General features: G+C 36.8%; 1 protein-coding gene across 7 annotated transcripts in view; it reads right to left on the bottom strand.

The window, feature by feature from the left end:
• Positions 1-21451, bottom strand: part of LOC124409957 (mitogen-activated protein kinase-binding protein 1) — an 83660-nt gene that overhangs the window by 51990 nt on the left and 10219 nt on the right. For all 7 annotated transcript variants that reach the window (XM_046887954.1, XM_046887953.1, XM_046887956.1 and 4 more), the window contains exon 2: positions 14192-14229. The gene's annotated coding sequence lies outside the window, so the exon portion shown is untranslated. The remainder of the gene's footprint in view (positions 1-14191; positions 14230-21451) is intronic.

The following is a 21451-nucleotide window of genomic DNA, read 5'->3' as shown; positions in this document are numbered from 1 at the left end:
TAGACTATTTGTTTAAGATTTTTTTACAAGTAATTTTTCATCTGCAAACAAACATCGTCGAAAGCGTTACAACTATCAAATGTAAAATAAAAATTAATGCCACAAGTATGAGCTTCCTCTCCGCGTTGAAACAACTCAAAGTTGGCACAAAAAAAGAAAAGAAGAATAACTAAATAAAAAAAAAAAAAAACATGATCAAGAATCAACGGTATAACCCATAGAGTGTAATAAATAACCAATGCATGACCGTAGATAGTAGTTTTGCAAAATAAGGTAGGTAAGAACTTTTTGAAAAATTAAAGAATTCAGGCAACGTGTCATCGTGTTTTTAAAAAATTCTTATAATCTTCAAAATGCGTACATATCATGCTTTAAGTCCAGCAAAAGAAATATACTTTTTCTTCCTTATCCTTAACGAGGCTAAAGCTGGCAACGAGAATTAGCAGCCAAACGTTCTAATCTTCATTGGAATAAGGTATTAAAATCCTTAGAAGTCCGAAAATCAAAATCTTGTGAAATACCTTGAACCCCGAATACGTTCATATAATTATGAGGATAAGACTAAATTGCATTTTTCTATTTCCAAAAACTTGACCACATTTGGCTGGCCAACTCTGGCTGCTAATTTTAGCTTCATATGTTCTTAAAACGCCTGAATATCAATAATTCCCATTTCTCCTGCGACAAGTCATATGGTAAAAAAAAAAAAACACGAGCCTGGAGAAATTCTGTTGGAATATTTTGGCGGTATCGAAGGATTCCGCAAAGATATCGGATTATGCGTATAATTTTCAAGATTTTCAAGATCAATCTCCCGTTGCAAAACCGTGTTTTTTCTTTTTTTCTTTTCCTTGGTTTCCTTTCTACAAAAATTCATGTATCACAGGAAATAACGTCGAGAACGTGAAGCGTGTATAACGTAGACATCAAACTGCCGTCACGTGAATTTTTCCACATCGACACGGGGTGAATTCTTTTTCTATTCGAGGATCCTCCATGAGATGGATCTAGTTGGCTTAAGAGCTGTGTTAAATTCACGCGTTATTTGTGTACGTACATACCGTCGGACGACATTACTTTGTACGGTAGGTACTTCGAATTCCGCGTATTACGAGCGGGATGAAATTCAAAGCCACGAATTGCTGGATGCTAGTGTCTAAAAATAAAAGCTCTGCAGTTCGTACGGTGAAATGAAGGCAAGCTCTGTAGTTTAACAAAATAAATCCGGGCGAAATAACCGCGGCGATTTTTCTTCTTCTTCTTCTTCTTCTCCTTATTCGCCAAATGTGTGGGAGGTAAAAAATATCCAACTATTATAGAAACACGATCCCGCAATCTAATCATACCCGAGAGAATTGCGAATTTCCAAAGAGTGCAAAGAAGCCCATCGATTTAGCAATTCACAGCACGTCATTCGGTTGGAAATTGAAATTTTTTTTATACATTTCCTACAAATGTGAAAAACTTGAGATATTGTATCAAAATCATTTGAATTCAATACAACAATCAATTCGGTTATCGTCTTATCTCCAACGGAAGATAAGCTCGGCTATATTTTATTATCAGAATTTTGTGCAGCCATTTTGACGTGCATTAACCGTAGAAGAAATTAGTGATTATCCACACCGACAGGCACGCGGAAATCACCTTCGAAAGGTGATTCTTATCGATCAACAATATTACACCGATAAGTCAGCGTGTGTAAGGAAATCGACAGCTCCCGAAAAGCCGAATTCGAACGTCTCAAATTTATATGAACAAAAAACGTTCTTTCATCAATTCAAAGGATTGAAGTTCCAAAAAAAAAAAAAAAAAAAATTTATATATATGCTACAACGCCGATGAAGCAGAGTTTGAATAAAAAGTTGCAACGAAATGTATAATAATATTGGTTTTTTCTCTCTAACCGAACAAGGATTTACGATAAATCATATATTCGCATTCGCGCGAATAACTTTTCCGAAAGTGAAATCGGCGAGCAGCATTTCAGCAGTCCCGAACAATCGCGAAGAATCTTGTAAGGAATTTATATTAATATATCCTGTTCGCCCACTGGAGTTTCGTGTCGCTTATCGTTAGCATGAAAGTACAAGCAATAAGTTCCTTCGTGTGTCTGTCTTGAGTGAAATTATTTCTTGCCCCTTTTTCTTTCGTCCAGGATGTAATGTGCCGCAAGAGCGTCACAAAAGACGCGGATAAAAATTTCACCTGCACGGGAATAAGAGAAATAAACATATATTTCCAAAATTTTCGAAAAAAGAAATTTTTATAGATGTAGCTATATGTTGTAAATATAAATATTTAACTGAAAATATTTTATAGAAGTCCGCAGCATTTTAGTGTTGATTTTAAAAGCACTTGGTGTGTGAAGAATGTACCAATTTACACCACTAATATTTAATTTTACACTAATCGGTGTGGACTTTTATCGAAAGCGTAAATTTTATAACAGTGTATAAGAGATCTAAAATATTTTTCTTTCCGTGCAGAACGCAACGGTGTTCCTATTGCGAAATGGGGCATCACCGAGCAGCAATAATCTATTCGGAGAGTTCGTTCTTGATCATCGAAATGGCTGCAGCACTTATCCGACTCAGCAGATCAAATAATAGCTCCGCATCCTTGTGCATCTCATCATTCTTCCTCCCAATGTATAGAGATACGGTAGTTGAAACGCGATAAACGCGTATTGCGTAACGCCATTCTCTTCGTAACTCACATCCAGCGATGTATGTAAGACGTATTACATTATACATAGGTATGTCCCTATATTTCACGTATATGGCCCAGTTATAGATACATCCTCGAGATGAACGTTTGGCACATGTCATATGTATATAGATATATATATATATATAGTATAGACTATAGATACGGAAAGGCGCGGCCATCCGTGCAGATTCGCTGCTTGCGCGCGTCTTTCAAGCGATGACAATTTTCTATCTATTTTGAGAGAGTCATATAGTCCGTACATAAAATACCTCATGCAGCGTTGTGTAATCTGCACAAATTAAATTAGACGTATAGAACGATCAGTTGATTTTCGGTCAGTTGTTTAGAGTCAAAGTTTCGATTTGGTTTAAATTTTCATATGCAGTTGTGAAAATCCTACAATTTTTCGTACCTCTTTCCATTACGCGATAGAAACATGCGTTCTCGAATTGTATTCTCGAATTTTTAATCACAAGCACCCTCTCGTTGGAAAAAAAAAATATAATTCAAATACATTTTCATTGCATATAAAATATTTAAGAAAGTGGAAACGATTTTTGAAGTTAAATCTTTCAGGAATTAAAAAAAAAAAAGAAAAACACGTCTACTTTGATATTTTCAGTCATGTACACGTGTAAAAATATTTAAGAAAATTTCTCATTTATTTTTACTACTTTGTGTAAAATATTGAACGTTGTGCAGTGTCCCTTGCCATTTTAAAAATGAGATGAAAATGGGATCAGAATTAAATTCGTATATATTATAAATATTCCAAAGATCTAAATTTATCTAAACCGTAAAGATTCGAAGGCATGAAAATTGAAGGATTCTTTTATCTTACGAGTAGTGTGTATGGATCGAGATGGATTACAGACTGTCCAATAATAATAATAATAAAAACGGCGCCACGGCTCTGAACTTACACACGAGATAACAGTTGCGAGTAAAGTTTGGCGAAGAATTGATACATACATAGTATATACCAAGTGATTCTTCGCGAATTTTACTACACCCGGCCAGCAGCTTACAGAAGCGAAGAGGAAGTGAACGATCTCGTAAATCCGAAGTCAACGAGGTCGTCGAATGGCTTTCCTTCAAATTTACGTTTCTTTCTCGAAGATAGTTTCAGCCAATAAAGTTTTTGCTGAAAGCGTCGTCATTCCGTAGCTGGATATAAATGATAATAACGATTGATCGATCGATCATCCATATATCCGTTCTTCCGTCCGTCCATCGTATAGATCAAATTTTTCCTCTCCGATAAGAGACGTGAGCCGGCCTCGAGCAAGGTCAGGTTTGAAGGCATTCTTCGTTTAACTACACTCATAATACCGTGCAACAATTTTTACACCTTTACTGCTCTTCAAATCGGGCAAATCTTTCTTTTATCATTGGTAATCTGATAAGAAGAAAACTGACGCATGCGGTATCGATATCACACATCTTACAGCACGCGGAAATACGTTTTGTAAATATTAAAACGACAGTAAGAAGGTTTCATGGATGGTATAAACGATCGTCCATCTTGGTCAATGATTTGCACAATTTGCTTTGGGTTGTTGGCGAAGATTTGATAACGATTTTCCGCACGTGCCAGGAGGATCATGGTAGAAAAGGAGGAAAGTAAAATATGACGGCTGAGAAATTGAAAATTCAAGTGGTAACCAATCGGTGATATCCTTCGACCCGCTAGCAACTTCAGACCTTTTCCCTCGATCCATGGCATCCGTTTCAGTCATAGTATACTTTGGCAAAGAGAGCGTGAGAGAGTCGGTGACCTAGCCTAGTGAATATAATAGCGCCAGTCTCTTGGACAATGTGAGTAGAGAGGTATGTAAGTACATGTCTACATTCCCAGTTCGCCAACAACTTCTTCGCCTTATAAATCGAGTGTATAATATACTCTTATAACAGATGGACAATGTATATTTGAATGCTCGTTTACTCCGTTCATGGCCTGAAAAACGAACGCATTATTTGGTATTAGATACACTCGAGTGAGTGATAAAAAGAGGAGGAGGAACAAGAAGTCTGCTTGGAATTGAAATGAAGGTGAACAATACAACTGCGGGTTGTAATTTCGGATATGAAAAGAAAAAAGAAATTGTATTTATTCTGAAATCCGATCCAATTCGATATGAATTAAGCTCGATACACGTGTGTTAATCCCAGGAGTTTAATTAACTCGTAAATTTAATGAATTTGCAAACGATACCGACAAGTTAATTCACCCAGTAATTCCCCCTCTCGATCATCATTCCCGAGGGTCTGTTCGTTTGCATTCAGTGTGACCATGGGATTTCAAGATTTCAGGATACTCTAATTTTAGCGAGGGAGTAACTACTCGTGAAATCTTTGGGACAGTCGACTATGAAATACAATGAAATGCTTTTGAAATGGTATGGAATACTGTGAAATGCTATGAAATGCGTGTAAAATTCTATGAAATACCATGAAATACTTGTGAAATATGAAATGCTTGAGACTCGATATTTTCGAGTAGTTACCCCCTCGAATTTGAGTCTTCGATGAATTTTGGGCTTTCCCCTTCAAACGTGTTATTGCCCTCATTGGTTGCATATTTATGTTTAATTTTCCTGCCTCTACCAGGGTCTCTAGACAATTATGGTTTAAAAATTAAACGTGTCGTGCATGAACATATACATTCATGTTCTTCTCGTCTTTCGACTTGCGTGTGCTGTGTTTGGTCCTCTGTGATATCATTTGCAACGAATTCCAAAAACTGGAATCAACATTAAGCACGGAATCCGGGCACCCATCATGGAGTCTCAACAAATGCATTTATGCTTCAGGCGTGCCGAGTTGTTCGATCGTGACATTGTCACTGCCAAGGCTTGAGGTCCTGACTCCGGTCTGCCAACGCAACGTCGGCGCATTGTGCGTCCACAGATCGCATTGCGCACCGCAGAGAGAAACCCTCAGGTACAAGGTGCTCGACCCCGTCTTCGATACGTGACTGGTACTCCAAACGATCGACGAGAGACTGGACCAGACTGAAATGCGTGTGTGCTTAAGCGGCGACGGAGGAGGATGAGGAGGAGGAGGAGGATGAAAAGGAATAAAAAGGGAAAGGCTAAAGAAGAGAAGATCGCTGTACCAGACGAACGACCGAAGAAGACGAGACTGACTTACTGTAAAAGGAAACTAACCACGAGCATGTTTGGTGGTGCAGTGCTGACGCCGATGCTGTCTGTTGTATACTGCTGACGAGTGTCGTGACTTGACATCCCATTTTCGCGTAGCACTCCGCGTATCGTTGAATATGATAGTCGCAAGGCTATAGGTACTATACGTCTTCTCCGAAGTTACGTTGACACTGTATTATCGTTGAAAATGCAACGCCAGCGCGGTCACGATGCTGAGATTGTTAACGTTGACGTGACGGAACCATTGAAACGATTTTCTAATCATGGAACAACATTTGGAATGACTTTGAAGTAAGTTGAGTTTGAAAAATATGAGTATAGGTATATGTTCTATTGTTTTGATTTTATGCTATCCAAAAGTTGCGAAAAAAAGGTTTTTCATTATACTGTAGAAGGTACAACGATGCATCGCCACACTAACGTTTCGAGACTTGACGTCATTAATATCCATCCGTCCGTAGAAACTCGTCGAATCATTAACCGTTTCAGAAAATGTGTACTTATTTCGTCAACATTAGACTCATAAATAAATCTATAAGAGCGTTGATCAAACGTTACGTTAATTTGCTAACGTCGAATGTAATGCTTGCTCGATTTACTCTTGCACTCCTTAATTAATTCCTTCTCTGCACCCATGCAATCGGTCTCTCTACATCCCCACTTTTTCCCACCTCGAGTGTGAAACAAAAACCACTTGGCAAAGAGAACTGCGAGATTTTCGAACCCAAGTATATAGTATACCTACGTGTAGGTATGCCTTGGTGACTAATTCCACCCTGTCAGAACTTTCGCGTTTGTATGGTTGGTTTGAAAAAGAAGTCGTTGCCCTTACTCGAGCTGCAGAAAAGCCGTGAGTATGTATGTACCTATAAACCATCGCCTTGAGTAACATGTTCTTCGCACCAACGTTGTGACCACAGTGCCAACTCGTCTGAACAGTTCACAGCTGCATATAACAACACTGGATAAGTGAATTCGTTTATGTTTCCAATGATCATCAAAATTCCCGGCTTTCCAATTGTCCATCATATTTTCAGGTCTCAGTAGCGTTAAGGGGGTGCGTCGTAGTCGATTTCGACTTAAAACAGTCCAAGACAAAGCCACGGAGAGCGAGTAATTCTGGATTTTTAATTCAGGTTTCAAAGACCGTGCACCGTGGGGATTAGACGCCGCCCAATAAATAAGCGAGGAAGACGGTGATGATTCTCGTGATTCTCGTTATACGGACTAAAAAGCAGTTTGTACATATCAAGATGGTTCTCTTCCTTCTCTTTCTTTGTCATGCTGGGGCTACGTAAGCAGTGATTAATTTCTACTACGTGACAATAAACTTCTCACGCAGTAGCATCAGGATCAGTGCAGCTGCATTAGAGGTTGATCCAATATTTTTTCAACTTAATTCCCTGATATCACCTCGAAACTAACGACCAGCAGAGAACTGCTGCTGCTGCTGTTGTTGCTGTTGCTGTGTGCACAGTGCTGCAGTGATTCGTCATTCGATTCTACTGCATGCGTCGTGTAAAGGTAATTCAAACGTACACAGAAGTGACAATAAATACAGAAAAGCGTGCGTCACGTTATCCTCCGCACGTATATTATAGGTATAAATAGGTACATACCAATAGTCTGGCATAAATTACAAAACGGAATTAAAATCCTGCACCACGTGTGGCGAATACTTTTTGCTTTCCACACCACCATCGCGTGATTATTTTCTCGTTTGCATATTTATCGGACAATGCAATATTTATGACAACAAATAGATGTTTCTCTATTAAATTATCACAATTTGACATTATTGATTATTAGAAAAAAAGTAATAACATAATACATTTTCTGATTCATCGAATAAAAAATTCTCGTATTACAATCCTGTACTAACAAAGAAAAAAAAATCTATGATAATAATTGAAAATCAAACGATCAATCGCAGGTGTAAATTCTTTTCAGGTTTATTTATGCGCGTACTCCCTTCCTTCTTCTCGACATCCATACAGGGTGATGGTATCAGAATCTTTTCCTGTTCTTTCCACCGTACAATAAATACACTACGCACATTACGCACCAAAGAATTATTTAAACGGTGTCGTAATTTCATTCTGCCATAAAGCAACCGAGTGGCAGCAGCGAAAGGTGATGGAGTTGGATAAAGTTTGTCGTCGATCCGAATTATTAAGGGTGGATAGCTCATTTCTCTCTTATACTCCGAGTATGTAAGTATATATATATATATATATATATAAGTAAGTAAGTCCCCGTAAGTATTTCCGGGAGATCATCGGCAGCAGCCTCGCCTCGTCGAAACTCGATTATATATTAAGGCCGGTCGAATCGGTCAAGGGCGTCAGCTGGTGGGTGACTTCCTCTCCTTTCCTGCAAAGCAGCAGATCCTTGACCGCGTGATGCCTGCATCATGTAGGAAGACCCGAGAGCCCGTTACAATTAATCGACTTCTCATCTGTCGGCTCTGGTCATGGATAAGAGAAATTCTATCGCTATTTGGGTCACGATTATACATAAAATATACAGACGCCTCTTCTTATTCGTGTTGCAAACAGCAACCGCAGAATGAACAACACGTTTAGATATCCTATCGCCACTACGTGATATTATGATGTCCAAGGATGCGATTAGCGGAAAAAATCTGCATTGTATGTACATAAAAAAGTCTCATTGTTAGTGTGTGTATTGCGAAAACTGGGATTCGTCAGTTACAAGACGACGGTGTTTAGAGAATTGCTGCTGCTGCTGCTCCCGATTCAACAATGCCGCGTCCTGATTCGAATACATTTTGCTCTCATTCGTCTCATTATCGTATTTAATTACAATAGACTTTTAAATGGGAAGGCGTGAGAATTTTTCTTCTTTTCGACCTTATAAATATACGTCTAGTATTTGTAGATCAGTAAATTGTATGACAAGAGAATAAAGTTGAAGTTTATTCCCCCAGGGAATAATCACCTTTTAATCCTGTATTAAATGCAGAACTTTATCCCCGACTCAACTCTGGCCAAATTATTGACTTAAAAGTGTTTCCCTTTCATGTGTAATCGTGGTATATGAGTCTGAAAACTAGAATATTATTCAAAGTTTATGATAATACGGATAGATGTAGGTTAAAATGAAAGTGAAAGGGAGAAAACCGAAAAAATAAGAATTGATTTGTGGGAAATGCGATCTCATATTTACTGTGAACGTGAAAGAAAAGTGCTAATTTTTATCCCCACCGATGAGGGAAAAAAGTAAAGATGAAGACTATTCAGATCAAAAAAGTGAACGTTATGGTTCAGCCGGTATAAATAAATTTACATTCAACGACGCAGGCTGAAGAAGAAGAACACAAAAGTAATAATTCTTCCTCTGCATGTATGATTTTTTTTTTTTTTTTGCTTTAGTGGTTACTGAAATCTCATTTCAATATTAAACTCAATCGAGTCTTAATATAATATAACACGAGATTTCTTATTTTACCAATATAGATGATAATAATGATATATTAATCACTATATAACGTCTCTTACGAAAGTCGATTTGTCTTTCATAGTCAAACATTTGCACTGGAGAACTTTCAAATTTTTGCCGAGACGCAAAAGCGACAGTAACTAACTATACATATAGGTATACGTAAACTATTCTTGGCGATTGCTCGGCAATATATTTCGCAACAATTGTCTATACCTACCGATCGACGACAAGATTTGTGTCACAATTCAATCTAATCTACGTTGAAAGATCGTCTATACGTAACAAAAGTGTGTCAAAATCGGTTTATGCTTTCAAGAATTAATGGTGACACATTCAGGATAATATTAATTGATTACCATATTGAAAATTGAATGAGTTTTTTTCATGAAAAAAACTTCAATCGCGTAGGTACATTCCTGTCTTGCTTCAACCTCTTTGACGTTTCAAAAAATGTTAACCAATTTGGTAAAATACTAGAACTAAATGTTTCTCAAGAAAACTCGAGAAATCCTCTGAATTCATTCGCGGGTATAAAATATAAAGTTTGCAACGGAGGGGAAAAAAAAAGAACAAGACGAAACGGGAGACCAAGAATCGAAGTATAAGAATAAATGTCGTACAAACAACTGATCGGTAATTATCAACCAGCACTTAAAAAGCATCCAATTTTTGCATTGTCTGATCAGTGATTTATCAAATGATCTTTAGTTAATCAATTTCTGAAAGTGCTCTTCTACCGTTGCGTCAGATTAGAGCCGAGCAACGTATCTACGTATAACACCAAGTGTTGTTTTTTTGTTTTTATCCTTTTCGAAAGTAGTCGAGCTGCAGCAAAATTTTTGATACGGTACCTAACGATCACCTGAACCGCGTGTCAGTTTTTTATTCTATAATGGCTCTGCTAATATTACGAAGATTTATAATTATTAATGGAATCTTGTAAAGACGTTTGCCTGCGTGATTATTATACAATACCGAGTGCGGTGAAATAATAAATTGTCGGTATGATTACGTTCTAAAAAGGAGCTGTTATACCTACGAATAGAAGAAAAGTACATTAATGAGAAACTTTCCTCGCTGATGTGTTGTTATTATTATTATTATATTCAAATACTTTTAAGGCGAATTCGAGGGCGCTAAAAATCGCGAAAAACTTGCGTACGTTCTCAGTTTACTTTAAACGGTCATCTCGAATACAAGACGTAGGTATATAAAATATCCACACGATCTGTAAACCACGTACCTATAGGCTATAATACCGGCAGCTTGCAAGGCTGAGAAAAGGCGAGAAACAAAGAGAAGCATATGAGTCTGCAGCTTGGCGCGGGTTGCTGCTTTCAATGTACGAAACGATGAAGAGAAGATGAAAAGAAGTCTGCCGCAGGTTTACTTGACAAAATTTTTTTTTCTATCTTCCTTATTTCATGCATAACGTGAGTATATACCTAACAGTAACAATAACACGACGAAGTACAGTATCGATAATAATATCTGTACACCGTGAATGCTTGAAGAAAACGATTCAGAATCCAAGAAGGGTATTTAAATTGAAACTGTGTTTGTCAGCCATTCGACAATAAATTCGAGTCATCGTCAATTCCGTAAGACAAGACACAAGACTGTGCACGAGTAGGTATTCAAAACTTCTGGTCAGCGCTAGAATAAGATAATAAAAATTAAAAAAAAAAAAATTACAAAAAAAAAAAAAAAACCACCACCACAGAGCTAGGTATTGAACGTAGTTTCGTAGTAGATGGTACAAGACACGCAGGTATAATGTTTTGTGCATTATTATTAAGGTACGTGTTCGAGATACAAGAGTGATATATCGGCAGGCAGCCAAGCGACGAGTTGCCCATGAGACAAATACGTCGACTTGCGGCTGAAAAGATGTTCGAGCCAAGAATAAGGAGCGAACAACGTGTATGGTATATTATTCCTTATCATCACGTCTTACTCTCGTCCATACGAAGCATACGGATTCCAACGTAGCGAAGGACTCAGTTATACGAATTAAGACGGTATCCTGGTCGATTGTTAATTAACGTTGTCGTACATATCTTCGGAAATCGAAGTTCACGTGTTGTGAACGCAAAAAAGGCTCAACAGCCGCATTCGATATACAATTCTGAATAAAAAAAAAAAACTTTAACACATTTTTATTTTATGCAGAAGTAAAGAAATGGCACGAAAACTACGAATTTAGTGCAATTTCTTTATTCTAGCATCGAATAAAAATTTATTATAGTCTTTTTGTTCAGAATTGTGTATAGAATGAGGCTGTTAACCCTCTTTTTCGTTTAAAATAAGTCGAAATCGACCAGGGCACCCCCTTAAGATAAGTGTGAACATTTTTAAACGACGATATTGAAGTTGGTAACGTTATCGTAACGAAAGTTTAGGGAAAAACGACTATTTACTTTTACAATGACTTTGAAGAAACAAAGATTTCAAAATATGATTATATTTTGTTTTATGAAAATCACAAAGTAACGGTCTTGCATCCACATGAATGAATCGTTATATAATAACGTTACTAACTTCAAAATGATGTTTAATGGAAAAAGAACGAAAGAGAAAAGGCGCTGAGGTCATTCAATTTCATTTTGTTATTTTTTATGACAAACGTAGTAACAACCTCCTGGGCTAATAAAAATATAAAACCTAATTGTTGTAGAATGTAAAAAGTGTGGTTAACCTCGGTTCTTAACGCAGTAAAAAAAGAGGCGTACATTTTAACCGTGCACCTTCGTCATCTTCGAATAAAGTATAACACGCATTACGAGCTCGGATTTCCCTAAACTTGTATAAGGAAAAGAAGACAAAAAAAAAAAAAAGAAAAAACAAGATGAGCACCTGCAGCTTGTCTCCGGTTGAATGGAGTCTTTTTCTCCGCCTAGGGTATACATATATACACGATATCTAATATCTTTGAAACGTGTTTGCTTTGGGTAGGCTACTCGGATAACAGTCTTTCGGTGTAGAGCTCGGGTGCAGTGACGTCATGTTGACTTTCCCTTATTGCATCGAGAGTTCTTTCAGCCGAGAAAGAAGACCGACGGAGCCAATTAAGCCGCACGCGGCAAAAATTGGCGCGTCATCTTTCTGCGCCACCCTTAGAAGTCGTCTATGATGAGGAAGAAGAATGAAAGATGCAGCAGAAAAAAATCGACTAGTCCTTTAGAATCGATAGATCTTTAATTTCCAATATAATTCAGGAATGACTCGACCGATTTTTATAAAATTCTAGTCATTTCCAAGCTAAAAAAAAAAACTGTTTCCATTCAGTCAAAGATCGTAAAAATTCATTCACTCATCTTCGAAATATCGTTGGACGAAAAAATTGAGGATTATAGACCACAACTATACAGATAGAAGAGAAAGAACAGATTTTACTAAGAACTATAGAAAAAAAGATGGACGCGTGAAGGTGTTTGGTGAAAAAAAGAAGATACCGATGTCCGATTATATTATTTACTATAAATGCAACAGATTTTACTATGCACACAGTGTTTTTCACTATTTTTAGAGTAAACTCTGTATTAACCAAAGTATGTTTTACGAAAAAACCTGACAATTCACTCATTTCCTGCAGTTTTCAGTATTCAATCTACTCTTTCAACCGCCTTAGATTGTTTAATTGAATTGTTATATAATTCTCTACAAGTGTTATTAATTAATTATAATAACGAATCATTGAAAGAAGATAAAACTACAAATTATATGAAAATTCCATCTCTGAATCAGTTTTGAAGAAACAGTTGCAATTCTTTTGCGTTGGTGAAGATCGCAACAAAATCACGAGAGTAAAACGACATGGTTAGCGAATCATCCGACGGTAGAGAATTCGCGTCGAGATTTTAAAGCAGGTACGAGGTGAACACAGCTAAGGTGTTTCTGATTGCCGGTGCCAATTTCGTGGAAGGATGATAGCCGAGGGTTTGTCGGTGCATCCGAGCAAATTTGAACCACCGCACCGCAAGGATTTCCAGCCTGCAGGGTGGATAAAGTGGAAGGGGGAAAAGACCGAGAGAGGATTGGCGGCGGCAGGACGACTGCAGCAGAATCTAAACCTGTGGATTATCGACCAGCAGCACCGCCGGGCTGGTTGCAGGCAGGCGGGGATCCTCATCCCATTTTATACCTTCGTTCTCCATCCCTCATCCATCTTTCCTCTTCCTGCATCCGTCTATCCCAGTCAAGTCCCTAAACTTCCTTGCTTCCTTGCTTCCTTGCTTCCTTGCTTCTTCCTTATTCCGCGTGCATATATGCCATGCACCGCTGGTCCCGCAGGACTTCTTCAAATCCGTATAGAAAAAGATCCTCCAGATCGTTGCAATTATTTATTACCATTGTTTTTAAGTTCAGACAATTACTGTATATATATATATATATATATATATATATATGTATAATCTTTGCCTATAGGGATTTGAGAATTAGACTTCAATTTTGTTTTTGTTTTTTTCTTTTAATTTTATCAATGCAATAGCAGGGTTCCTACATTTTTAGGAATCTGAAAATTCCTCACTTTTACACGTATTCCAGCCTGATAGTAAGATTTTTTCAATAACTTATCAAGAAATCTGAGACTGAATAACGACATTTTTTTTCCGCATATTAATACTAATACCTTTAATATTACTTAGTAACTATTTTACCGCCTGACTATCAATTTACAAACAATAACCTGCGAATTTCGGTAAGAAAAAAAAAAAAAAAAAACGAACGAAGGTTTGGTGTAGCTCCTAAGAAATACGAAATACCCTGAGTTTTCCAGGTTTTCCAGGTTTCCCTTACGCGTACGAACCTTGAATAATGTAATTCAGACCAGAAGCAAGACTCACCTCAGTCTGTGTGTTGCTGGTACTGCGTCCGGCGCAATCTGTAATAAAAAAAAACAAAACGAAATAATGAAAATTTGCACTCTCTGATTATAAATTTGACTTAAAAATTGTTAAACTAAAATAGTAAAACACATATAAGATGATGGAGGTGAGGTGAGGGGGGGGGGGGGGGGGGGGGGGTAACAGCGGAGATACTTCTAAACGTAAGTAAACCGAGGATGATTTTGCACAACAGGTGATTTCCTCGTCGAGTTTCGAAGAGACTTGTTATATTCCGTATGTATATCAAACATATGAAGATAAACGGATAGGCGAGGGCGTTGATAAAAGGCAGATATCCATCCGGCAGCAGAGAAGGGTTAGCTACTATAAGACTAATCTGTATTCACCGTGTATATTTGTAACCGGCGTAAACAACGAGCCGATGCTGCTGCTTTTGCTGCTGTTGCATGTATGTATGTACGCGTGTCTATCCGAAGTCTCGTTATACGCATCCAGCTCGCAAGTCAAGCTCGACGTTAAGAAAATATGCAGATGTAATCTTAGAAACGGGAGGAACGACAACAACAACGATATCCAGCAGGCGGGCGATTCGTTCGATATCGTCTTCATTTATCCAACAGGATTTCGGACGGATGAGTATAATACTGTATATTACTGATTAATTAAGAGTATAACCCTGTATTATGCCGGTTTTATTGAGAATCGACGAAGTTTCGTTACAATAATGCCATACATCGGGGTATAACAAGGCTTTGTATATATATACCTGTTTTCCGAAACTCACGTGATCACTACCGAATGATATATTGTAACTAACTCTCTGTGGGATTTCAGCGTTGTTTAAGTTTCGTGTATAATTAGAGTTTATATATATATATATATATATATGTACGTATACTGTATATATAGCCCAGCACTTGTCTAACAGTAAGTTATCTGTGTATTATAAGTAACGGTTAAACTGTAAGAAAAAACGGGGTGCGAATAAAAAGCTTTGAGAGTACGAGATGTGTAATAAACAAATTATTATTTATTCACGACAATTTCACCAAAAATTTTTCAATTCAATTCACTGCATCAGTCATATACGTATATCGTTGTAATATTTTTTGTATAGAATAAAAAGTTGAGTTTAAAAATTATAGAGAAACAAATTGCAGGTTTTGTTTTTCCTTGGATGATTTTCAAGCCATGTATTCTGACACGAAGTTCTGCTGAGTTCCCGCATCGAGTATCGAGCTTCGGAATTTTATTTACAATTACAAGTTATGTAGGTATACCACCTATAGACTCGGACGAGAGGAGAGAGAGAGAGAGAGAGAGAGAAAAGTGACAAGTCGGCAAAGCTGGACGCTCAACGACTAACACTTGCCCTCTTGGCTGCTAGATATTCGCGAAGCGCCTGAAAATAACTTGCACGAAGCGAAATATCTCTGCCAAGCTCCGTTTAGCAGCTAACTAATTGTAGTAAGTTTAGTTAGCTACATTACTGTCCGATTCTATACTTGTACGATTTACCTGTCCTATACTTGTGCCATTTCTCTGCATCGGCATACACCGCAGCACGTCTCCTCGACTTATCCGAAGCAGATAACGATCTGCAGACGAAGATGAATTCCAATCGATACGATATATTGAAGAAAGGAGATTAAGAAGATAGACATTTTTTTTTCTTTTTTTTTTCCAACCCGAATGTGAAACGGAATAAGTAATTAATTGCCGCGATAAAAATAAAGGTAATACGAAAAATCGATAATCGTTAATGAATAATTATTCCTTCCGAAGCGACAAATTCGTGTGAAAATAAGCAAATCACGTGTGGTATGGAGTGGATTGATTACAGGAGGCACCGATATGTCCGTCATATTGAATCACTTGGTTCATTTCCCTCGCCGGAAGCTGATATAAACCATGGAGAACGATGTGCGAACTCGAAATGACGTTAGCTCATCAATTAGCGAGTGAGGCTTATGGTTGTTGCAATAACGAAACCACGTGGTGACGTGCGTTTGTCTATTTCGCAATACTTACTTACAGGGGATACGATTTTCGACAACGTCGTCCTGATAAATTATATATTTTTCAAACAGGAATTGATTTTCTATTTTGTATAGTATAAATATAAAAAGTCCATTAAAGTTGAGGAAGAAGATTCGATAAAAACAGCAAAGATTTAGAGGAGCGGAGGACCAAAGAAAATTAATTCACAAACTTTGAAAGATTTGTCTTCTCATCGTTCATTTTGAAAGTTGAGATTATTTAAATTTAATATTTCAAAACATATGAAGGGTAAAGATGATGACGATGACATTGGATGCTACTGAAAAAATATAAACCGATTTAACTAAACAATGTCCGAGATCTTCGTCATTGCAGTGAGGATACGAGTATATACGTACTGCATTACAACCTTGATCGTCGCAAAGACTGTATACGTATATGAGGCATTCCACCCGAAACTGACTGACGTCTGACCCTGACCATCGAGAATTTTATTTATTCTTAAGTATGCTGTGTGTAGTGTACAAGAAAAATCATCTTTCGCTGAGTTTTAGATTATTTGGAGTATACGGGTTTTTATTTTTACTGCTCCGAAAAACACGAAAACACAATTTTCGAGTAATAATAGTCCCAATCGATTGGCTTTAAAAATTTTTACAAAAAACGAAAATTTTCAGACCAAAATATAAGTAGGCGAGCGTTTTCATTAGAAGCGAAAGAAGTAATTGGAAAGTGAGAAAAAAAAACGTACAAAATACAAATTAGAATTTCTTAAAATGTGTAATTCGATTTTTCCCACTTTACAAATACTTCTTCAGCCTCCATCTGAGTCTCAAAATGTTTGTTTTTTAACAGGAAATTCAAAACAAAAATTTAGAGCCATTGTTCATTCGAAAATTGGGTTTTCGTGTTTTTGAGAGCAGTGAAATTGAAACCTGTGGCCCAAAAAAATCAAAAAATCGCTAAAAGATGATTTTTTCGTATATAATTATATATACGCTCTACAGACTACACCATATTTAAAAATAAAAAAAATCACCGATGAGATGAGAATCATTCGTAGATCGGTTTGGTGTGGAATGCCTTATATAAATCTATATATGTATATAATATATATATAGATAGATAGACATTGTACACGAGGACATTGAAAATGATGAATTTAAGTATGATTGAGACCCATGACCTGCAAGATGTTCAGCCTCGCAAATGTGGCATAGGTATATGTATATAGGTATGCTACATATAGATATATATACATGCAACCTGCAGAGTAATCTGCGATTGTAAGTATAGGTATGACAAGTACATCATTGCACGAACTAGGCGCGCCTCTTTGTGCAGTGTGTATAGCTTATATAGTTTTTTACTCCAATTTATAAATAGAAATGCACCATTTGTTGCTTCGATTAATTTTGCAGTGACGAACAAAATAAACCAAATCGTTTACACCGACATGTGCGAGTATAGATTAGGTATACCAATTTTTTCGAATGGTTAAACGAAGCACCGAAATTTACGATATTGATTTTCAATTTTAATAACATTACGTTAAACACGAAAATATAAAGAGAAAATAATTAATTTCGGTGCTTACAATATCAATACAACAACCAAACGCTCAACGAAATATCTTCCACATTTTTTCCCGCAATATTCCTAAAGAAAAAATGTATCATTATACGTGTGCATAACATCTCTGGATAACGGTTTTAATGCGAAATGATTATTATTGGAATAAAAAAAATTATAAAGAATTCGGGAATCTTAGGGCGAAGGGGAGAAAGTGTTACATGCATTATATAGAATTCGTAAATGTTATTTACGACGCGTTTATACGTCCGAAGGATACGTTAACGACGATATATATTTATTTTTTATAGAAGTAGTTGCGGCGAGGGGGAGGGGGGAGGGTGCGAAATGATTTCTTAATACCCTCCGTCGGTTGGCAAGCAGGAAGAGAAAGGGAAGGCCATGCCGATCCCGGAGAGATCCAAGAGCACCGCCAGGAGCACCACCACCACGCCGATAATAATAACACTGGCAGTTTGATGCGGTGCAAGGAATATCGAACGTGTTCGGTCCGAGGGGTGCGAGACACGTAGGCATGGCAACTACCACTCTGTCGCTACTCCGGCTGCAAGCTCGTCCAGCTTTATCGCGAACCGACTATAGGACTGGCGCTGCACTGCAGATTCCCGGTGAAATCCTCTCGGAATTCGAAACGAAGAATTGAAATCGTCACGTGGGATGATAGGGTGTTGGTTAACCCTTTCAGCACCTATTTTACATCCATTTTTTGCACATTTATTGTTAGAGAACTTTTCAACGCGTTTCTTTGCTTTTTTTTTTTTTGGGGGGGGTTTTTCTGATAGTGTACTAACAGGTTTTTAGTAATCGAGAGTAATTATTGCGATATAATGTAAGTTGTTGTTATTGTTAGAAACAAATTGATTGAAAATTGAAGGGATAATTCATCACCGAGAAAGTTAATCCTCGATCTACGCATATACATGTTTTATATATAAATTATAAATTTTTGGGGTCGCTAATTACGAATCTGAATACGGATTTTGAAAAGTTTAGATTTTGGATCTAATATGGCGAGCGAAAATTTCAAATTTCATCGAATCCGGTGAAAAAACTATGTCCAGAGTTTATCAGGATCGCCGATTACGAAAATTCATTATGTTATATATTATAAACCCCTGCATATAGTTTTTTGACCCGATTTGATCAAATTTGAAATTTTCAACATGAATTTAATCTGTTTTACCGGATCTTGAATAGACTTAATACAGTTAGAACTATTATAATCGAATATATTTTTTTTTTCCTCAATTCAGAGTCGAAATTTTATAAATTCTTTTAACCTTCGACCCTCTGTCCCTTCGTAGAATGGAATTTATTCCTTATTTACACCTTCTAGATCCTCACAGCTCAATCTGATTCAATGTATCCTCGAAGTTGTCGAAAAAATTATAGATCAAAATTTAATTTCGAGATGCTCACATCCAATCGTCAGTCGCACTTAACAGAATGTCGATAATCCGTGAAACTCAAGAATCGAAAACCCTCAAGGATTAATTGAGGTCTAAGTAAGCCTGAAATACCGCAACTGAGATTTCCGAGGGTTAAATTAATAAAAAAAGACTCGAAAGTTTTATTCTGGTTTAGAATCTTAAACGTCGTAATTGAAACTTACGCGTGTTTTTTCGTAGCATAGAAAAGCTCGTGATTTTCTCGATGTCCAAATGACGATTAAAATTTCGTCTCGGAATGATCCATATTATAAAATTATGCGACGACGAATAACTCGCGCGTTTATCAATTTCAAGAATTCAGATACACGTGCGACTTTCAATGAAAATTCAATTTATCGAGATTTATAAAAAGCTTATTTAAACAGGTGGAAAAACTTTGAAACCCGATCAAAATTATTTCTCAACACTTTCACGGCACTTGCATGCAGACATAATATTTGAAAATGCACATTGAGCCTCAACTTTTCCTACCGAAACATTCAAAATCAAACATAAAAAACAAGGTCTCGACGTTTTTTGCTTTCACGCATTTTACTCCATTAGTCTCTTAGAGTCGTTGAGAACGAACGAAGAAGCGCGTTTCGAAGAGGCGAGAATCTTATTAAGAATATTTAAAAAGCCACTTATACATCTACTCGCGTCTCAAGCACACACTGCAGCATAATATAATAATCGTGAGTAGAGAGACGTACTTCAAAAACTCTCATCGACATCATCCTCGCCCCCCTCGAACCACACACTGCATTAAGTAGATCATATATATAATAACAAGCATTCGTGTATTTGCCCTGGATTTTCACAGTTCGAGCAACGAAGTACAAAATTTGTAACCGATTATATCGGTTTTGTAAACCGGAACGAAGTACAAAATTTCTAAAACGATATTGTGAAAAACCAATTAGTTATAATTCATTATAGCTAGATAATTTTCTCTCCTTTATATAGATACACGATCAAGAAGAAACGGTTTCTCATTTCACAGTCCACTTAACGCCTGTCGATTGTATATACAATATATAGGTATAAGAAAAATAAGGAATGCATAATTTTGAATATTCATTAATCAGAAAAATATTTGCATGTTATTAGACGCATCGATGCATCCGCATGCAGATTTTTGCATCCGCGCCGTGCCTTCCGCCGCGTTTTACCAACTCGACAAAAAAATCTATTATTATACCTTGAACCTTAGCAATTACTTCCGCACTCTATTCTTGCCTCACATACACACAAACACAAATACACGCATTTATATCTATGAGGGAAGAATCTATATGTACAAAGTATTCTGTGCCAATTCAACAAATGATTTTCCCTCACCATTTTGAACGACGTTGATAATTTTTAAACGTTCGTCTTAACTCTGAATAGCACTCGTGAATTATTCCAGATTTTTCTTTCTGGCCGTTATATTTTTAGAAATTTTCAAAGATCAAACGAGAATGACATTTTTGAAAGTTTTAAAAGAAGGATCTAAAAAATTCATCTATCAAAAGCGATCATTTGAGGCCAAATCAGGAAGTGGAGATTATTTTTTTAATTTTTTTTTTTCTCCAGTTTATTTAACTACTTTTAAATAAATCAAAATTTCTAAACATCATTAATTTTGTATATTTATTGTTGATTATTAATTTTTCTATTCTATCGCTTCCTAAACCCAATAATTCATTTTTGTGTTAAAATAACAACGAATTAGAAACAGTCTAAATGAAATCTTATCAAAACAGTGACGCACGTATTTAATCCGCAATCGTCATCGCTTAATACACTCGATGTCAATATACTTGTTCTTTATTTGGAGCCGCATTGTATTTTATGTTTCCTTCTTCGCACATCTTTCAACCGTTGATAAGTATAATTGATATTATTCCATTCTCACGTTGTTTGAATAATTAATTAATCAATTCTATACGCGATATCGTTGCAGAAAAATTGGCGTATTGTTAGCAAAAAGAAGACGCGACGCGCCGATCCGTCACGGTACTGCCATTCATCGGTTCCAAATGAGTGAATCGCAATTTTTAATCTGCTTTCTAAAACAGGATTTAAAAAAGCAAGAAGCAAAAAAAAAAAAAAAAATAACAAACAAATAAATACGAATCACACACGAGGACCCCGAAGCCTAGTCGAGTTGGCGAAGGTATTCGTAGATATACATGTACTCGTACATATTATACTACAGAATCAGTCGGGCATATTGCGTAATGCTTAG

The sequence above is a fragment of the Diprion similis genome, chromosome 8, assembly GCF_021155765.1.
Source record: "Diprion similis isolate iyDipSimi1 chromosome 8, iyDipSimi1.1, whole genome shotgun sequence".
NCBI classification, from domain to species: domain Eukaryota; kingdom Metazoa; phylum Arthropoda; class Insecta; order Hymenoptera; family Diprionidae; genus Diprion; species Diprion similis.
The sequence above is the reverse complement of the archived record's forward strand: the minus strand, read 5'-3'. Positions and strand labels throughout refer to the sequence as shown.